The sequence below is a fragment of the Ursus arctos genome, unplaced genomic scaffold (assembly GCF_023065955.2).
Source record: "Ursus arctos isolate Adak ecotype North America unplaced genomic scaffold, UrsArc2.0 scaffold_255, whole genome shotgun sequence".
In the NCBI taxonomy this organism is placed as follows: Eukaryota; Metazoa; Chordata; class Mammalia; order Carnivora; family Ursidae; genus Ursus; species Ursus arctos.
The window spans coordinates 16,877-29,746 of record NW_026622936.1 but is presented as its reverse complement, the minus strand read 5'-3'; positions in this window follow the sequence as shown (position 1 = coordinate 29,746).

Genomic DNA, 12,870 nt, shown 5'->3' with positions numbered 1-12,870 from the left:
CTACAGCAAGAAGTTTGAATATCAATGTCCATGTGGGAAAAAAAGCCTGGGCCTCACCTTTGAACAAACAGACCAGGTACAATGGAGGCAGGACCACATCTTGAGAAATGAGGCCTTCTACATTAGAAATTTCATTCCACCTAAAAGACCTATCAGGTCAAGAATTCTATCTGGTTTAGTCACAACCATATGACCAGACTATTACTAAGGTGCGGCTCATGGAAGCTTTAGTTCCCACCTGAATCTCTATTGACTAAGTTCAAGACTTTCTAAATTCAAAATTTTAAAAATACCAGTCAGGAAACCTGGAGGGAAGGGATGTCAACTCAGGAAGATTGAAGAGATTCTAAGGAAGGCCCTCCTCCCTGACACGTGAGCTGAGAGTGGGGAAACGACGAGGCATGGTGAGGTACCTAGGGTCCAGCAACAGGGGAAGCCATTGGTGTCCCTATGCCTAGAAGAGTAAAGAGAGGGAGTGCTACTACTGAAACCCAAAGGCAGTTGGATCCTTGAAGTAGGGGTACAGCCAGGAAGGCACACAGCCACTACTCAAAGCAAGAGAGAGTGAGGAAGAAACACGGACCCCTGTCTTCCCCTATCCTTCAACTACGGCCAGTGCCTCCCTCTGGCTGAACCAACCGGAAGCAGCAGCAAAGGAGCCTGGGAGATGCGGGTCCCAGGGGCGGCCTCCACAGCACAGCCCAGGAAACAGATGGATGATGGGCGCGGATGAACAGAGAATAATCAGCAACCTTCTTCCTCTCCACCTCAGAAATATGGCAAAGTGAATACTTAAAATCCTCAGGCTGACGATGTCACGGATTAAATAACAAAAGAATGAAATCAAGTAAATCCTTCAATCAAGGGTGACGCTTCGGTAACTAGTGGGAATTACAAGCAATCCTTGTTTCGGTTTCTATTTAAAGATTCCGTTTATTTGAACAGGGTCTCCATATATCTAATAAGTTTACAATTTTCATTTTGTGGCGATCAGTCAATTCAGCTTTGTTCTGTCCTTGGGGTGGCAGTCTTGGGTAGTGTGACTTGTATAGGGTGTCCCCAGCAACTTCTACTTCCAGTGACATCTGCGGAGATGGCTACTAACTTGCCTGCTTCTTAATTACAGGTCCCCACCAGTTGCCGAGAGTGTCCCTTCACTGCAAGTTCCCTTCTCTGGGGTCCAGTTCTCTCTGCAACGTCAGGCCATTCTCAATGCATGCAGGAATCTGCATGCTTCTCCCGAGCTGCTACACTGGCTCTGGGAGGGCTGTCAAGGACCTTCCCCCTGGGCTCCGAAGGCGGTGTGGAAATCCTTCTCTGCTCCTACAAAGAGGCAAGGGAAACTGCGGAGCCCTTTCCCAGCACATCTACATACCTAGTCAAGTATCCCTTCTCTGGGGCCTCACTGCTTCTCCAATCTCTATCCAGGAGTAAGGCCCACGTCCTCTTGTTCTTGGATCTCCAGCCTGTTTGGGGTTTCCCTTTTCCAGGGACACACAGTCTCTAAGCTCTCTTAGCTTCTCCTCGTACTTTTCACCTCCCCTAACCAGTTGAATTGTATCAAGTTTGAGAGTGGTGTCTGTGGTAGAAACCAGTTTTGGCATTTTTTCTTTATAGCAAAAACCCTTCTGGCTCTAATCCTATCAGAAACAGGCTCTCCTGTTGTAATTCTATTCTATTCTATTCTATTCTATTCTATTCTATTCTATTCTATTCTATTCTACCACTAGTGGAAAGGTAGTGTAGAAGGCTCTAGAGTCAAACAGATCTGGTTTAGGTCCCAGCCAGTGTGACCACTTATTAGTTGTGTGAATGAAGCAAGTTCCTTAATTTGCGAGTCTTCCCCCCTTCCTGTCCTATATTCACCTGCCTCAGATCAGCGAGGATTAAATAAGATAGAATATGTAAAGCGCTAAGTATCATCGCTGTGAAACAAAAATACCAAGTAAATATTAGCTGCTCCTGCTGTTATTACTATATGTAAAGTCTCTACTTCATACTTTATATCCTGGGGCTACTGAAAAGATTCAGTTAGTATCTAAGCAGAGACTTCAATTCCATTTGTAAATGGGGAGAATGTTTAGAAGGCATAGAAAACAGAAAAATGGGGTGCTTTCCTAAGCACATCATTTAGTGAATGTACTAAGGTCCATAGAAATAATTTAAGAGTAGGTATGTAAGCTATGAAATCAAAGCCATTAGGAAAATATATACCACTTTTCCGTAATGCAGGTAAGAAAGGAATTGACCCCAATTAAGTTAAATAATAAACTTAACATTCAGAATAATTGGTTAGTAGAATTTTCATGAATTGTGTTTTCAGAATAATGATTCTGCTTATCTTTATTCTGCAGTTATTTCACATTTTTTCCATTTTAATATTCATCTGTAACTTAGCAATTGCTAAATGAAGTGGTAAATTCTGTAAATGCATAAAGGGAATGACATTTCTCAAATATAGTAACCATAGAAGAGCTTAGCCCTTTGTCAGAAACCCAGCATCTCTTCAACATGCCTACGATTCAAAGATTTAATTCTTACTCAACATTTCAGATCCTAATTCCTCACTATAGCTTGCAGGTAATATGTTTCTTGCTAATATTATATCTTCTGCTAAAAGATAAATCAAAGATTTTGATTCTTAATATCTTGGGTTCTAGCTTAAATTAATAAGAGATTTGTGTAGCAAACATAGAGTCACAAAAATCCAAACCAGGGTACAAAATAATTAAAAAATGAAAGATGTTAATGTACCCTTTTGTACTTTTAGCTAAACATCTTGAAAATAATTTTCCCCTAATCAATAGGGTAATAATGAGAGGAATGTTTATACTATGAAGTCAAATATAATTAATGGTAGAATAAATCTAGTTTTACAAAATGTATTAGAAGTAGAACTAATAAAATTACTGCAGTATTATCACATTAGTATAGAATAATTAAAGAGAAAATAAGCACATCAAATTTAAAGGATAAAAACATGATTTATAATATCCATAAGGATTAACAACTTACAAGAGAATCACTTATTTCTTTAAACAGTTTTGGTTTATTAAAAAATAGAAGTGTGAAATGACTAAGACTTATTGCTAACTGACCTATTTTAGAAAAAAGCAAGTTGATTATTAGGAAAGCAATTGAGAGCCAAGAGAAATAATCTATCCTAATTGATCATTAATTAATTTTGACTGGTTATTCTTGCTAGACATTTGTATGAAATTATTAATATTGAAAGTAATTCAATAATTTAGCCAAGTATTTGACGTAAGTTATTTTAATGATACATGAAAGATATCTTGTTAACATTCTGGAATGAAGAACTTTATTCATACCATCATAAATATGATGATCATAATAACAGATTCACATTTGTAGTCTCATTTTTTAAATTAATTACTATGGCATCAGACTGACATTTTACCTAGTGTTGTATAACCTTTTGATATTAATCTTGTTAATTTGAGGTTTGAAGTGTAGCCACAGAAATAAATAATGATGAGCCGGAGAAATTATTTAATGTTACAAAGTATATGAGAGCATTGAAGCTGAGGGTGGAGGTGGCAAGGCTTTTTGTTGTATTTTTCAACTGAAAAATTAGAGGCTTAATATTCAACAGAAGAAATCCTATGTTTGGTTATACCTCGAACTTTTCTCCAATAAAAACTGCAAACAAATTCCACAGCATTGAGGATGGGTCTTGGCTTTAGACAGAGAAATGTGACTATTGTTTAGGAGCTCTATCTTAGAAGCTAATTTTGCTTTATATAGGAAGAGAAAAATTGCTGCTACTACAGGGAAGAAATAAAATGACTTTCTCAGTGGACGAATGACTATATGTATTCTGCGGCGGAGACAGCTGTAGCACGAGCAATCAAGGAAGCATTTTATTTAAAAGGCATCGCAACTGTCACGACCACTGAGCTCCTGGTTGATTAGTGTCTTGTCTTATCTAAACTATGATGATTGGATCTGGGAGGCAGGAAAACAAGAAGCACGGCAGGATCTTCAGGGCTGGGCATCTTTTCTTTCTCATAATCTTTTTTCTCCATTGAACTGTCTACACGTCCAACAGCATTTGTAAATTTAGTCTCACAGCTGGAAAGACAAACCGGAGGAAGAACCTTTCAAAACTGTCCTAGCAAGATGAACATATGGAGATGGCCCTCGGGGAGATCATGCACTGCTACCTGGGGGAAACCCTGGCCAAGACTGTAAGCAGTCGTTTTAAAATGATGGAAAAAATATTGTGGTAGCTCATTGTTAACAACCAATTCAGGTCCTTCAGTAAATGTTGTCATGGGAAAGGCCACATCAGAAAACCACTTTGTGAATTTTTTTTTTATCATATATTGGAATTTTACCTCATGGCGTATACTGTATATCAGCGTTTATATAAATACATAATAAATAACCGCTGGTAATGTATCATATTACTAAAGATCTTTCAGAAGAGATTGCCAATATGCCCCAGTAGTATATTAAAGGTACTTAATAAGTAGTAAATTCTTTAGTTATTTTTATAATGCTTTATAATGATTACATTGTTTCTACCCTCTTCTACAAAACCGTAGAATAGAACTGGATAGATACTCTCTAAGGCTTCCTTTAATTTCTAAAATCTTATGATTGAATCTTCTTGGCTCTGAAAGTCCTGTAATACATTTTGCCAATAGCCATAAAAATTCTGACCTGATTAAGCCATAAAGAGTTGACATCAACCCAGATCCTTTTTGCTAACATTGTTACACAATAGATTTTATTCTGTACCTTAGAAAAACATAGCATAGCATCTGCCTTGAATACGTGGTGATAATTACTAAATCACTCTCATATTCAAAATACATACAGTAAAATCTATTATTTAACAAATCTAACCTGTCATTCATTAAAATGAATTTTCTGGGACAATCAAAATTTTTCCAGGAGGAAATACTTTGTTTGAGTAATAAAAGGTGGTTAAATGCTTAATCAATAATTTGATTCCTCTAATAATGAATTAAGATATAGAAAAAATCAATAAGATACACAAAGGACTTTTCAGTATTTTTTTATTCAATTCTACAGACGTTTTCAACTTATAAAATTCATTTTTGTTAACACTGCATTATGTTAAAAAGTAATTTATGATAATCCAGATTTCCATAGCCATTCTTTTTATTTTATTAATTTTATGAATTTGAAACACAGCTAATAGAGGCAAATTCTGTTTCAGGAAATAAGTAATGTCCCAAAGTGGAAACTAATTACACCTTAGAGAATAAAATACATATAATTTTGTATGTAATTTCTATCATTAGCCTGAACATAAGAAACTATCAAGCAAAGAAGCAAAGTAGAATTCAATTAAATAAAAACTATGCAGAGAAACAATATATTAGGGGCACCTGGGTGTCTCAGTCAGTTAAACATCTGCCTTTGGCTCAGGTCATGATTCTGGGGTCCTGGGATTAAGCCTTGAGTTGGTCTCCCTGTTCAGTGGGGAGCCTGCTTCTCCTTCTCCTTCTGCCCCTCCCCACTGCTCCTGTGCTCTCTCTTTCTCTGCTCTTTCTCTCTTACATAAATAAATAAATAAATAAATAAATAAATAAATAAATAAATAAATAAAATCTTAAAAAAAAAGTGAAACAAGATTTTGGGCATTGGGAAGAAAATTTTTTCAGCCGGAAGATCACCTGTTTTTTTCTATTTATATGAGTATCTTTTTCTGGACACAACATTTTAAAGGAATATTTTGATTTGACACTTTTCAAGTACGAATCTAGTGTATGATTAGTACATAGAATTCTTCAAAGTATTTAGTGTTACACATTAAGGAAGACACATTAAACCCGCAGGTAAAAATCTCAGATTTTACTTATACTATGCTAGGGAGAAAGAGTGACATTGCTATAAAAACATCCACCAAACAAAGAAATGAAACTCCAAATGATGAAGATATTGTTAGGACATAAAAAAATAAAGATGTATATCTGATAACTATATTCTCAAGCCTACACAAATGTCCTTTTGAGAAGTCAGAGCCACATTTTTGAGTCACAAGTGACAAAAAGTTTTTTATTGATATTATATACTATCTTACACTCTATTTATTTCAAGTAAAGAATTTAGTGCATGCTTTATAAATGAATGATTTCTGTAAGTAATAAAGAAGTGGTTTGAAGAAATGAAATTATATTCATGGCAGAGTTAACAAATGGAAAAAATTAGAGCAGTGGCCATCAAAAAGTGAGCGTTCATTTAGCATTAGCTCTTATTTAACTCTTAATTTGAGCATAACTAATCAGTAAAGCTTACACAGCTCAAAATGAATGCTAAATTTTTTAGATTTCCCATTGAAAACTAGAAAGGACAGAGATAAGTAACCCATCCCAGGTGTCTTATATATGAGAAGGAACTCAGATTTTCGTATATAATTATTCATCACACATCATCATCATTATTGTGATAGCACCAGTCAACACAGCACTTTACAGAATTAACACGGAGCCCGCCCTACCTGCCTGGCCATTCATAAGACAGCAAATGGCGAGCCAAAAACAACAATTCTGCAAGACCCAGAGTTCCTTGTCATGGATACCTTAGGTGTTCAGTTTATGGTCTTTGTGAACCAGTGCAGAGCTGCTAAACAGGCTCACACATTCTGGAAAATGGTCACAGGATGTTTTCCTGTCTTTAGTTTTCAGAAAATAATAGGAAGGGCATTTTTATAAGACTTCATGATTTATTCTTTCTAGTGTGGTGCTCTCAATGGAAGATAAATGTCAATTGGCAAGAACTCAGAATTTTGTGGTGAAGAAATGGCTGAAGAAGTTTGAAAACAAGGCAGTTTAATAAGCTTGGCTCTGGAATTCATGATAAGCAAGCCAACTCAATTCCTACCTTGATATCACATTAACAAAAAATATAGTTTTCAAGGCCAAAATAAACTTTTTTTCTTCCAAAATTTTCTTCTGTTTTATTTTTCTTAGGTATAACCCCTTAAATTACAATGAACTTTCAAAAACATTAAAGACTCTTTAAAGACGTTTATGTTTACAAAAGAAAGTGTGCGTAGTTATTTAGATATTTTAGACAGACATGTCACTACTTCGTGCTGAAATCATCAAGTCATTCATTACACCATTATCTGATTTAAGTCTCGAGTTTTCATAACTTCCTTAATGTTTTCTTCTTAGGATTGACATTATATAGATGGAAATAAACCAATTCAATGTTGTTAATGATACTACTGGAATATATTTGCAGCTCCTTTACATTTTTCAGACACCTTCACAAAAGCTGGATACCAAAACCAAGCCAGTGCAGCAGACTGGGGAAGAATTATTAGTCCTACTTGACAGGTGAAGGAACTTGGGTTTAGAGGCACCAAGTGACTTGGCACATGGATACTAGGTGGCAGGGCTAAGACCATACTTTAAATCCTGTCCCTCAGCTTTGTACTTGCATCAGTCAGTACGGCCCACGTGAGGCGGTAGCAACAATCCCCAGATGCAGAGGTTCACAACAGCAAAGAATGATTTCTAGCTCTTAATACATGTTCATCACAAGACATCTGGGGCTCTCTTTAGTTCTCTCCCTCTGCAACCCAGGATATTGTACCATCCACTATCTGGAAAGTTGCCTGTCACTGGCACAGAGGGAGAGAAAATTGTAGCAAATCACACACTTGCTCTTAAAGTTGCTGCTCAGACACTTCTGTTCATGGTTCATCAGCCAAAGCTTCCTTACAGCCTTGTCTAGGTGCAAATGGGCAACCTATGAGGGAGTGAACCAAACCAGACATATTTTGTGAATGTCACTGATTACAATAGTCCTTCAAGGCACCGAATATTCGATGTATTCTCCTTCCCATAGGCAATATATACTCTCCCCTCCCTGAAGGAGAAAACCCAAAAATTGCCATTTAGTGAGGACCATAAGCACAAAGAGCAGATCTATGGATGAGACTATAGTGTAGTCCCTACATCAGGGAGAAATGTCTGGGTGTGGCCCCTCTTGAACCAAAACACCTATGAACTAAAAAGGCAAGTCATCTGCTTGCCAAACATCCAGTATACACTGGTGAAACATGTTCAGGGTAACTTCAATAACGATTTCTATGAAGAAAAGAGAAGAATGGGAGACACAGCATTTTTGTTTATAGCAGGTGTGAAATCCCAGGGGGCAGATATTTAAGGATCCTCTAACGCAAAGGGAGAGAAAAGGTTTTTTTTTGTTTGTTTTGTTTTTGTTTTTCTTTTCCAGACCTACAAGGAGCTCTCCAATGCATTTATTCTCCATGACTCTCTGATCCATCCTCTGAAAAATTCCATCTTTGTCCAAAGATGAACAATGGAGATCTTACTGGGACACTGAAAAATTTTTTCAGGTGGCAGGAGAAAAACAAAGATAACATGGCAAGTTTCCCTTAAAACCAAAAGTGTGCAGTGTAAGACTGCTCTTTATTCTGCAGTGCAGAATATTATATACTTGTCACATTTTTGGTGTTAAAAGTACCCTTTCCTGTGGGTTATATCAGCAGTACGGTGGACTTCATGAACAGTGGTTCCTCTCATTATTGAACAAGTTTGCATGAATGATAAATTTTGCAACAAGTATAACTTTTGTAGCATAGCTGAAATCTCAGGAAAGAAGAAATAACTTTTAAGGGACTAAAACTCGAATAACAACCCCACAAAAACCCAAACAAACAAAACAACCGTGAGTGGAAACCTGAGCTGTAAGCTATGCCTGCCCTCATGCTATGCACGTACACAAATGGTCTTGCTCTGCCAGTGCCACATAGAAGGATCTGCACCTGAGATCCTGATATTAAACCTAGGAATCTGGGGGTGCCTGGGTGGCACAGCGGTTAAGCGTCTGCCTTCGGCTCAGGGCGTGATCCCGGCGTTATGGGATCAAGCCCCACATCAGGCTCCTCCGCTATGAGCCTGCTTCTTCCTCTCCCACTCCCCCTGCTTGTGTTCCCTCTCTCGCTGGCTATCTCTATCTCTGTCAAATAAATAAATAAAATCTTAAAAAAAAATAAACCTAGGAATCTGGGCTAACTGGTCTCACGTGTCTAGAGCCACATGGCTCCCAGCAGAAGCATGTGCAAATCCTCCCTGGAAGAAAGTTGAGATTAGCTACATATGAACACTCAATTAAAAGCTACAACACACAAGGAAACAAGTCACCATGAGCAAATGTCAGTGGAAACATGAAATTAATATCCTCAAAAACTACAAATATTAGAATGGCTAGATAGAGAATTTAAGTATGAAAAAGATTGAAAGAAATTAAAAATAGAATCACCTGAACGCACGGGCAACAAACGATTACCCCAAATGACAAGGAAGATACAAAAAAGTAACTAAAGTGGAACTCCTACAAATGAAAAATGTAATCATAGAAATAAAGAAACTCAGTGGTTGGATTTAAGAGAAAATTAGACATAGATAAAGAGACAGCAAGATGGAAAAACACTCAGAATTCAGCCACAAAGATTCAAGAAAATGGAGAATATAAGGTAAAGGTTAGGAGATAAAGACAGAGTAAGAATTCACCTAGGTCTAATTGTAGTCCTTAAATGACAGAACAGAGAGAACAGAGGAGAGGCAATTTTTAAAGGGTTAATGCCTAAAAATGAAGGGCATAAATCCAAAGTAACAAGATATATAATGCAGGGAGGTAAAGAAATGATTAAACATTAGAAACATTTCCTTTCAAATCAGGAAGAAGACATGCGTGCCCACTTTCCCAGCTTCTGTTTAACACTGTATTAGCTGCCTGTCCTCGCCACAGCAGTAGGTCAAGGAAGAAGAATGATAAGAATTAGAAAAGAAAGAAACAAAACTGTTATAATTCACACTTAGTTGTCTACATAGAATACTGCGCCCTGCCCTCTGCAAACCTACCATTTATTAGAGGTAATAAGAGAATTTAAGTTATCAAGGATAAATTGGTATTTGGATGTAATACCAACAAATGGAAATCAGGGGTATTTTTATACACTAGCCACAGACAGGAGACATATTTTTAAAGCCATTATTTATGGCAGCAAGAAGAGATATAAGGAATCCAAAAACACATGGAACAAAAGATATGTAAAGCCTCTATGGAAAAAAGTACAAACCTTTTATTGAAAGACATTAAGGAAGATCTAAATTTGCATCACATGTGATGCACATGGACAGGAACGTACCCTAAATATGTAAATTTCTTCTAAAGTCAATACAATTCCAATAAAAATTCCAACAGGCTTCTTTGTTATTGCTACAGAGCTTGAGAAGAGGATTCAGATTTTTACGTGAGAGAGCAAAGGCCCTGTAATAGCCAAGATGGAGAAAGGGGAAAACAATGGTGAATATCTATAGAGAGAACATCTCCAGAACGTGAGCAAGAGGAGAAGAACATGTCCTTAGCCTAACTGACAGTATTAATGCATCTGAAGAAAAAAAAAAAATTCCTGGAGAAGGAGCTGAGTCTGTCTGGGAAACCAGAAGTGGCCGCAGGGACAGTGAGGGGTGGTGGGAAGTGGAGGAGCAGAATCAGAGAAAAATTGGGGGAAGTGAGTCTGCAAGCATTCCTCTCTGTCAGTCAGACACATCCAGGTCTTGCAGTGTGATATTATTAGATATCTAAATCAGCACTTTTCCAAAATATTTGTGCAAAACTCCTAAAAGAATTTTTAAAAACTTTTTATCCTTTAATTTATTTTTAAGGTGGCATCTGTTATGTCTTACCATATATTTAAATAGTTACAAAGGACATAATTGCTGGTGTATTGAAAATAATTACAATTATACAATTTAAATCATTATATTTACTAAGTGTATCTAATGGAAATCCCAAATGTTAAAGATTTAATACTCAGCCACCATCATCCCTTTAGAAAAGACCTGAACCACTTTATCTCTAAATTGGAAATTTTACGTTGTTCCTTTTTCTACTTGAACTTCTATTTTTATTCCACTTTCTTCACAGACTTTTCTGCTTACATAAAATATTTTTATGCTTGAGGTCTTCACCGCTCATCCTATCATGTTTCTCTTCAGCAAGCATATAAATGTAAATTGGAATTTTATACATTTTTGCATTTCATGTGACTATAAGATTTAATGGTCAATAGTTTTCTTTTGGATTGCATTATTAAAATTGTTAGCGGTATACAATTGATAACAAAATAAGCATATGACGATTACAACAGATCAGTATTAAACACTGAAAGTAAAACTTTCCTAGAAATGAATCTCCGAAGGAGATAGATGAGCCCTTTTTTCCTCCAATTAGTTTATGTATCCATGAGCAGATATTAATGCTAGGATGAAACAGTTCTCAACATCAAGTCTACGTCTGCTATGTAAGCAATGAGCCCCTGGTTCATTGATTGTAGCAGCATCAACACCAATGAATTTAATTGTCCCTTTGGCCCCCAGATGGTTTTTATACCGAGGAGCAATGCTGTAGTGGGAATGGCTAACAGTGATGCCTTTCTTTGTCCAGTGGGAAAACGTGACTGTGAAAGGGGGATCAATGGGAGGCCTAGACAACAGGCTCTTTAGCTAGATCAATTTTAGGATGGAGAATGTCAACTGAAGATCTTAACAATGATTCCTTTTAACACTGCCCAAACCTATGACACTTTGGTAAGTTGTGGGATGCCACTGTTTGAGGACCACTGATTCAAGACATGTAACGAATTCCTCTGGCTGATTCGCTTGCTCAGTAAGGAGCCCTCTGATTCTAATGTCATTTGAATGTCCTTAGGCCTATGTGTAATATACAGGTCACATTAACAGGAACTACTCAAATTGCACTTCACTTTGTCCCCACCTGCTGACAAACCTCTCATCCTTTGCAAAATCTACCTACCTCAGCTGCCATCCAAGCTTCCAAGCAATGGCTCTTAAGTGTTCATAGATAAACCCACACGGCCAGTTTTCATCTCTCACTGGGCGTAGGCACCAATGTATTACAGCTGTACTTTCACACTTTCACATACTAAAATGCACTGGAAACGAATCAAATGTAAGTCAAATTTTGGAAGCCAAAAAATGTATTGTTATTTTGCCAAGAAAGGATCTTTTAAAAGACCATCCATTATCACCACTGTTTAACTTGTACAAGAATATCTCAAATGTCTTAGAATGATTTCTATTATGATATGTGGGAAGCACACAAAAGAACATATGCAATATATATGTATGTTACTAGATAAACAGTAAAATAAATACCTGGGAACCCATTACCCAGCTTCAGAACTAAAACATTACTAGTAGCTTTGTACTAATGCTCTGTCTCCCTCCCATCCCCCGGCCTTTTTCCCAGAGAGAGTCACTATTCTGAGTTTTGTTCTTAGCACTCTCTTCCTTTTAAAATGTAAGCTTTTTATTGCATGTATGTGTTCCTAAACAAAATATTGTTTAGATTCTCTTATTCAGCTTTGTAAAATTTACATTTTCTAAGTACTTCTCTGCAACTTGATTCCTTCATTCAATAGTTTCAAGATTCAGCCATGATGTTACATATATCTATGATTTACTCATTTTTACCAACATATGTCATTGGGTACACCACCACAATTTTTTTATCCATTGTCTTGAAATGAACATTTGGATTGTTTTGTATTTTTGCTATTACAAACATGCTGCTGGTATACATTTGTAAGAAGTTCCCTAAGGGTGTATGTACCTAAGAGTGGAATGGCTTGGTATATACATTTTTTTTTTTAAAGATTTTATTTATTTATTCGACAGAGATAGAGACAGCCAGCGAGAGAGGGAACACAAGCAGGGGGAGTGGGAGAGGAAGAAGCAGGCTCATAGCGGAGGAGCCTGATGTGGGGCTCGATCCCAGAACTCCAGGATCACGCCCTGAGCCGAAGGCAGA